At 38.1% G+C, this 8,359-nt stretch overlaps 1 pseudogene; it reads left to right on the top strand.

Annotated features, from left to right (window-relative positions):
- The first annotated feature begins 2,434 nt into the window (after window positions 1–2,434).
- On the top strand, window positions 2,435–3,031 carry LOC147618429 (chlorophyll a-b binding protein 151, chloroplastic-like; annotated as a pseudogene).
- Window positions 3,032–8,359: the final 5,328 nt, after the last annotated feature.

Raw genomic sequence — 8,359 nt, 5'->3', positions numbered from 1 at the left:
GTTGTGGTGGTGTGACCTGTGGTCGCACATTTGGTGTAGGACGATATCGTGGTGCTAGAGTTGGGCTACTAGCAGTGGTCCACTTAGATGTTGAAGGTCCCTCTCTAGTGAACTCTCGTAGGGGAGGAGCAACAGTTTCTCCAAGAAAGGCTGTCTCTCCTGGTTTGGCTGTAAGTGTTGAGAACACTTCCATGAATAATGGTTGTCCTTTCCACGTGAGTTCCCTAATCTCTTTCCAATCTAACGTTCGGTATTCATTTGACCATTTATCTACTATTCTGTTCATGTGTCCTGCACACTTCTCAACTACCACTACATAAGCTAGAGGAAGATCCAGCTCTGGCAATTTAGTCGTGGCATAGTATCCCTCTAACGAATCCTTATAGACCTCTTGAAGTTGGTCATCCTGTAAGACCTTTGTCACAGGAATTTGTCGTACAAACTCCCATTGGCTTTCAGCCCCCTGATCCATCTTACACTTGCCTTTCCTATCCTTGTCCAAATTGAGATCTACAAGAAGTAAATCATCTCTGGTGGATGGCCTTGAGGATTGGGCATTGGAAGGTCCAGGCATGTCCGGCTCGATGAGCCAATCATCTCTAGACTCCCTTGCTCTGGAAAGTTGTGATATGTCTAAAAACTCTGTTTTAGAGAGCTCCCCTAATTTGTCTACCTTTTCTGGATGGTAGGTGACTTCATAGCGAACACCATCTCCACCCATGTACATGTTACCCTGGTCATTAACTAGAGGTGCTCTATCAAGTTCTGAGAATATGTCGGCGATCTTAACAAGGTACCTTTGTTGTGGGTCCCTAAAGATCTCAGCTCCTTGAGCATTTGTGTAGACATATTGGAGTCGCACATTGAATGTTAACCCCATGGTATCGGCTTCAAATGGATTAAAGGATCGTGTGGGTGTCCTATTTTGGGCTACGGGATAACTAGTTGATGGCCCTAGATTGTCCATGGACAGTGAACTAGTTGTTCTGGAAGAAAGGGTATCGGATTGGGATTCAGATAGGGTTTCAGCAATATCTGCCAAGTTTCCTATCGATTGGGTCCCACTTTCCTGAGTAGGCACTCTAGAAGGTGCCCTAGACTCTACAAGACGTCCCGACCGCAAGTGCATAAGGTCAAATTCTGTTTTGATTTTTGGGTTTTTATGTGTTTTTGTTTTGTTTTGGTTTTTGTGTTTTGTTTTTTTTTTTTGATAAAAATATATATATATATGTATATATATATATATATTTTTTCCTACCTAATCACTAAAGGCAACTCAAAGGAGTATGTAACTATCTATCCTATTTTCTTATTTTTAAATGTTTTTTTTTAAACGATTTTATGTTTTTATGATTTTTACTTACTTTTTTTTTAACACAAAAATTATGAATCACACTAAAAAATACTAATTATGCACAAAGTTACAAAAAATGAAAAAATGCAGGTTACACTAATTATGCAAAAATTAAAAAAAATGAAGAACTACAAAATATGCAAAAAATAATAGACTCCTAAAAAAAAATCAAAAATTTTCTTTTGTTTGTTTTTTTCTCCCTTTTGTCGGTTTTTATTGTTTTTTTTTTCTTTTTTTGTTTGTTTGTTTGTTTGTTTTTTTTTTTTTTTTAATAAAATGAATGAATTTCGTGTCAAAAATAAAAAATTATAAAAATACTAATTATGCATGCAATAAAAATAAAAAATGCAGGCTACCTTCAATTATGCAAAGTTTTGTACAAAAATTTAAATAATGAACAGTGGATTCGAAAAAAAAATTATTTTTTCTTCTTTTTCTTTTTTTTTATTTTATTTTGTTTTGTTCTTTATTTTTATTTTAATTTTGTTTTTGTTTTTAATAACAAAAAGTTAAAACAATGCAAATCTAAACTAATTATGCTAAAAATTACAGAAATGAAAAAAAATAAAAATATGCACACAATATGGACTCCTAAAAACAAATAAAAAGAAATTTTTTTTTATTTTAATTTTTTTTATTTTAATTTTTTTTATTTTAATTTTTTTTATTTTAATTTAATTTTTTTTTAATTTTTTTCTTTCTTTCTTTTTTCTTTTCTTTTTTGATCTCTTTTTTTCTTTTTTTAAATCTCTTTTTTTCTTTTTCTTCTTCTTTTTTTTCTTTTTTTAAATCTCTTTTTCTATTCCTTTTTTTTTAATTAAAAAAAATATTATTTTTTTGAATTTAAAAATACCAAAAAAAACATGAAAATTTTAAAAAAAATAAAAAAAAACGAAAATTCCACCTACCTTATCCCTCGCCGCTCGCCGAATCCTTCGCCGCACCGATCGCTGGATTCTTCACGTGCTGCCAGCCTTCCTCTTCACTGCTGCCACCACGTCAGACGCCTCTGCTCCTCAGCTTTCAGCCGTTGCCTTACACCCCTGCGTTGCTTGCTTCCGTCAACCTCTGTACTCAGCCATGGCTACCATGACCTCCGCTGACCTCTCCTCCACCACCCTCGGCTGCTCAGACTGTCCTCAAGCCCCAGAGCGAGCTCGCCTGCAAGGTCGGCAACCTCGGCTAGGCCCGCGTCTCCATGAAAAAGTCTCTCTCCAAGTCTATCGACAGCCCCTGGTATGGCCCCGACCGCTTGAAGTGCCTCGGCCCATTCTCCGGCGAGGTCCGCAGCTACTTGACAGGCGAGTTCGCTGGCGACTACGGCTGGGACACCGCCGGACTCTCAGCCGACCCTGAGATGTTCGCCAAGAACCGCGAGCTGGAGATGATCCACTGCCGGTGGGCGATGTTGGGAGCCCTGGGATGTGTGACGCCGGAGCTGCTGGCCAAGAACAGTGTGAAATTCGGCGAGGCTGTATGGTTCAAAGCCGGTTCTCAGATCTTCTCTGAGGGGAGTCTTGACAACTTGGGCAACCCGACGCTCAGAGTATTCTTGCCATTTGGGCTTGTCAAGTCACCGATCCCATCTACCCTGGCGGCAGCTTCTACCCCTTGGGCCTCACCGACGACCGGCCTTCTACAGGCTGCAGCAGCTCGTCGCCATTTTTTTTTTTTTAAACATCTGCTGCACGCTGGATTCAGTTGCATACGACGCCTCTCGTCTTCTTTCAGCAGACGACCAGCGCCTCTTACTGCCTTCCTTCGCCTTCTTTTTTTCTTGCAGCACTCGCTACAGCTGCCGCCGACCGTCTACAGCTCCGCAGCTGAGGCTGCCGACCGTCTACTCAACGCGTTCTAAGCCTTACAAAGCCTTAGTAAAACTATATATATATATATATATATATATATATATATATATATAGTTTTCTTTGCTCGCTTCCTCCTTACAGCCACTGGCGGCCGCCTTCTCTTTGTTGTAAAAGAAATGATTAAATCAATATATAATTGTTTTTATTTTGAAAAAGCAGTCGGTTTGATGCAGCCCTTGTACTCTAATGTTTGATGCAGCCCACAAATATATATATATATATATATAAATATATATATATATATAGATTTATAAGTTCTTTCTTAGGGCCACCCTTGGTTGCCCGTTTCTTTCAAGCAAATCGGTTTCTTTCAAGCAAATCGGTTAGTCATGCTGCAATAGATAAATATTCCTCATTTTTTCCTCGAGCACGCTTGATGCATTGGCTCCCCACACAATAACAACACAAAACAAAAGAAAGGTCGCCTCCAACACTTTCTATCTCTCTTCTTTCTTGCTTGGGAGTCAATGGGGCTTGCATAAGCTATGGGAGAGCTTAGCAACGCACCTCTTTTCTTTTTATTTATTTATACTAATTACATGTTAACGAAAAGCATGAAAGAATGAAATGACAAAAAACAATGAAGGTAAGCATAATGAACGGTACTTGAAAAAACATAAAAGCAATGAAACATAAAAGAACAATGCGGGAGAAACCTCAACCGCTCAATGGTTAACCTTATCCACTCACACTGGGATCACACACCCAAACTTAACCTAATCACTCAATGGTTTTGCAACCAAAAGAGGAAATAGTGGTGGTTTCCACACACTCTCAACCGGATTTGAGTCTTCTCCCCGGCAACGGCGCCAATGGAGAGACGGAAAACCCTCTCTCTTGTAGTAAGAGGAGTACGATCCAAGTATAGCTCACTCCAATGGGATTTGCATCCCTTTCGGAGCTAGGGATTCGACCCGTACCGGTGCACAAGAGCTTATCCACAAATGGAGAGAATGCTCATGGCTACCATCTCTTGACACTAGACTAACCATACACACAAGCTCAACTTGTCCTCATTCCTTCACACCCATTCATTCACAAACACAAGCAAGAGGAATACAATCACTATGCACTCAAGCAAAGAGAAAGACCTCACTCCACTCCTATCTTCCTACAAGCATGCACACATTCAAGCATCAAGCTTCCATGAAAGCTTCAAATCAATCCATGTACTCAAAAATGAAATACTAAAAGCATGCATAAGAGTAAAATGATTAGAGAAGAGGATGAGAAAGACTCATGACATTGCTAATGATTCAATGAAGAGATTAACCTCATACAATGATGTAGATGGGGTGAGAGAAGAGTCTTCACCTCTATGGAGAAGAGGGAGAGTAGGTCTCTCAAAGGAGCTCTTGCATGAACTAAGCCCAAAAGTGTGTAAAGCTCTCAAATGAGCCACCTTTTATACAAAAATTCTAGGACTCCCATAAGTCCCCATGTGGGATTATTATCAAACCCTCTCCCACATTCATCTACAAAGTGGAACTCTTTTCAAGAGCCCTAAGTATTGTTTTTGTTGCATCTTGGTATTGGTATTGATCCTCATTTGCAAGCAACAGTATAGGGTCCAGGTGTGCTAGGAGTATTCACTTGAGGGGAGGTGTTGAAATATACAAGTGAATAGGGTGTGTGTAGGAACAAGCCCTTGGATAGAGGCTGTAAAAGAGAATCTATAAATGTGAGAGAACCTGTGCAAAGGTGAGAAGAATCTACTAGAATAAAGGGTAGCATGAGGAGATTTAGGAGGTGTGGAGATATTCTGGGAGAGGTGGAGAGAATCAAGCAAAAGAGGTGGAGTGAATCAAGGAGAAATCAGTGGGATTAGATGCTTGGATGTAAACTCTATAAATTGATGCATTGGCCTAATGAGAATTTGCTGGTTTTTGATTATCCATGCCTACATTAAGCTATCAATTAATTGCTTACTAATCACGTCTTAATTATCATCTAATCTCTTTGTTAATGATGTTGATTCTAGCATTTGATCCACCATAGCTCATCATATTGCTGTAATTTTAACAAGGATGTGTTATTAGATGGATGCTTTCATTTCAAGAGTTTAATTTTCAAGTGGTGACTAAAGTAGGAAAGTTGCATGTGTTGGCTGATCATTTATCTAGGTTATTGATTGATGATCAAGATATTGGGGTAGATGATGATCTACCAGATGCTCAACTATTTAATAGAAACGCAAGTGTCATGGTATGTTGATATTGCTTTTTTTTTTTTAGCACAGCTCAACACCCACCCACCTACTTTTGATAATAGGGAAAAGAAAAAGCTTTTGTTACAATCAAGATCTTATAGTCTGTTGGTGGGTGGTTATCTTTACAAGTACTTCCCTCAGGAAGGAATTTATTATCGTTGTTGCGTGAAGATGAAATTCCCACTATTTTGAAAGCTTTACACAATCAACCATGTGGTGGACATTTTGCCGAGGAGTTAACAACTCGAAAGGTTCCCAGGGGGGTGCACTACTAAGAAACCCTATGTATCACGTGCGATCAAGAGGAATTCAAAAAACCCCTTAGCTATGAATTCTTCATGAATAAAATGACCCCTTTTTCTTTATGGACTTACAAGTTTTTTTTAAAATCCCATTCTATAAATCTACCTTAAAATTTTGAATTTAAAAACCTCTTCAGTGTGCAAACGTTATTTAAAGACTATCATTTTTTTTGTCATAAATGTGATAAATGTCATTGGTTTAGTAGACCATCTAAATGTTTTGTGACACCATTGATGTCTATCTTAGCATTGAAACCATTTGAGAAGGGAGGAATAGATTTTGTAGGACTGATCGATCCCCTATCACGTTGTAGATCCAATCGATACATTTTGGTATGTACAGATTAATGTGACCAAGTGGGTGGAGGCAAAACGTATGAAGATAGATAGAGTCGTCGATGTTGAAAAGTTTTTTTATGAGAATATTATAACATGTATTGAATATCCTTTAGAATTAGTGAGTGACAGAGGTCCCATTTCTTAAATGATACAATCAATGAATTAACCAAGCTTTACAAAGTTAACATCATAAATCAACACCATATTATCCTAGAGAGAATGGATAAGTGGAAATTACCAGTACAATTCTATGTGGAATATTAACCAAAACAGTAGCAGAAAATAGACGAGGTTGGGATGAATGGTTTATTGAAGCATTATGGGCATACCGTACAGCTTATAAAGTCACTACCCAAAATACTCGTATATGGTACAGACGTAATATTCCCTATTGAGTAAGAAATGCTAACTTTATGAATAGCCTTACCTATGCGATTAGGTGACAATATTGCATTGAACGATCATTTGTTAAAGTTAGTGAAATTAGATGTGAGGAGAGATTAACAACTCTTAAAAGTTTAGAGGCTATGCAAAAATGTAGAAAAGCGTGCCACGATCGTAATATAAAAAATCATAAGTTTAAGGAAGGTGATCTAGTGTTGGTTTACGATAGTAGATACTATAAGTTTCCCGAAAGTTAAAGATTAGGTGGTTAGGACCCTTTAAGGTTATGGAAGTTTTTGATAATGGTTCTTTGAGTATACGAGATTTGCAAAAGCAAAATGAACCATTGTGGGTTAATGGATTAAGGGTTAAACATTATGTAGTTTGAAGTTGATCTGGAAATTGTGATGTTTAAGTTAGGGTATTGAAGTTATAGGAAGATATAGTGTAGAGTATTGGTTTAATGTATGGTGTTTTCTATGTGTTGGGGAGAGCAGATCTTTTTGATGATTTTTTTGTGGAGCGACATGAACACACCTATTTTAGAGGAGGAGGATAGCATGGCAATACATCATCAGGGTGAGTTTTCTATTCCCTCATTCCATACACATTCTCAATTTTATTTTTCCGCAAGGGGTGAGAAATGTTGTGCCACATCATTTGTTGACTTATTTTTCTTCATTTCCACCCTGTTTTCCCTTGTTGAGAGTGTGAGCAACGTCGAATTTTACATGCAGCGTACTTTTTATATCGACAATGCCGTACTTATTTTAGATGTTATGGGATAGGATTTGTTAAAATATTAGTGGGTCTAACTCCTCTAACTATTAGGATTTTAGATGTTATGGGATAGGATTTGTTAAAATATTAGTGGGTCTGACTCCTCTAAGGCGTGACGAGCATAGTGTTTTTTATCAAGATAGAGGTCCATTCCAGTAAAGGTTACCTGGTCCCGAGTCATAGGTTGAATGTTGTGGAGAATGGGGAGGTGTTATGATTTGTAGCCTTCTTTTTATGATATGATGCTGCCAGTTATTTGTCCATTTTGGAGTGGAGTAGGCGACTATGAGGATCAAATTAGAGGAGGTAGAGGCTTCAATGTATTACCTATATTGGCCGCCTTACCTATAGTCCCAATGCCATTTTATAGCCTAGTAGCTTCAGCACCTTTTGAGTTTCGAGATGAGTTGTACGCCACACTTTTGTGGACACATGAGCAAGAAAGAAAATGACCCACTCAAGACATGGAGTAGATAACATGGGTATAGTCACCAACTTCATCTCTAAGGGAGAAGAACACCATAGAACCTTAGGCATGAGAGCTCCAAGAAAGGTAATAGTCAAAATGATCCAAAAGTTACAAATCCCATGAGCCCTATGTCTCATCATATAACCCAAGGCCCTCAAAATATACATGTAAATTTCCTAGTCTACTTCATTACAAACCATCCCCACCCAAATATGTTTCATCCTTGAAACATGCACAAAGTAAAACCATAGTATGGATGGTTTTCATAAGCATCAAAATGAACCACTTCACACTTATTTGCCATAGCTATCCAAAAGTTGTTCAAAAGAGCATGATTTGAGCCTTTGAGGACTCCAAAACTTCATGTAATTCTCCCCAACTCATTATCAAACATGGCTAAGAAATGTATATGTCAATTGCATCCATTTGAACCTCTTTTATGCCTCATAATAACAGTAAATTATAGCTAGCTATTTTTTATTGTTTTGACTCAAGAGAATACACCTCAAATGCAGCAAAAAAAGGTGTTACATTCCCTCCAACTATTAGAGGCGGGCTTCCATGTTGCTTCATCTTGAGGTAAACCTTTCCACTTGACAAGGTATTCACGCAAAGTGCGGTTGCACAACACCTTCTCTCTTTCTCCCAACACCT

The sequence above is a fragment of the Cibotium barometz genome, chromosome 35 (genome assembly GCF_041138505.1).
Source record: "Cibotium barometz isolate CiBa-2024 chromosome 35, ASM4113850v1, whole genome shotgun sequence".
NCBI lineage: Eukaryota > Viridiplantae > Streptophyta > Polypodiopsida > Cyatheales > Cibotiaceae > Cibotium > Cibotium barometz.
Note: the sequence above shows the minus strand (reverse complement) of the source record. Positions and strands in the feature narration are given on the sequence as shown.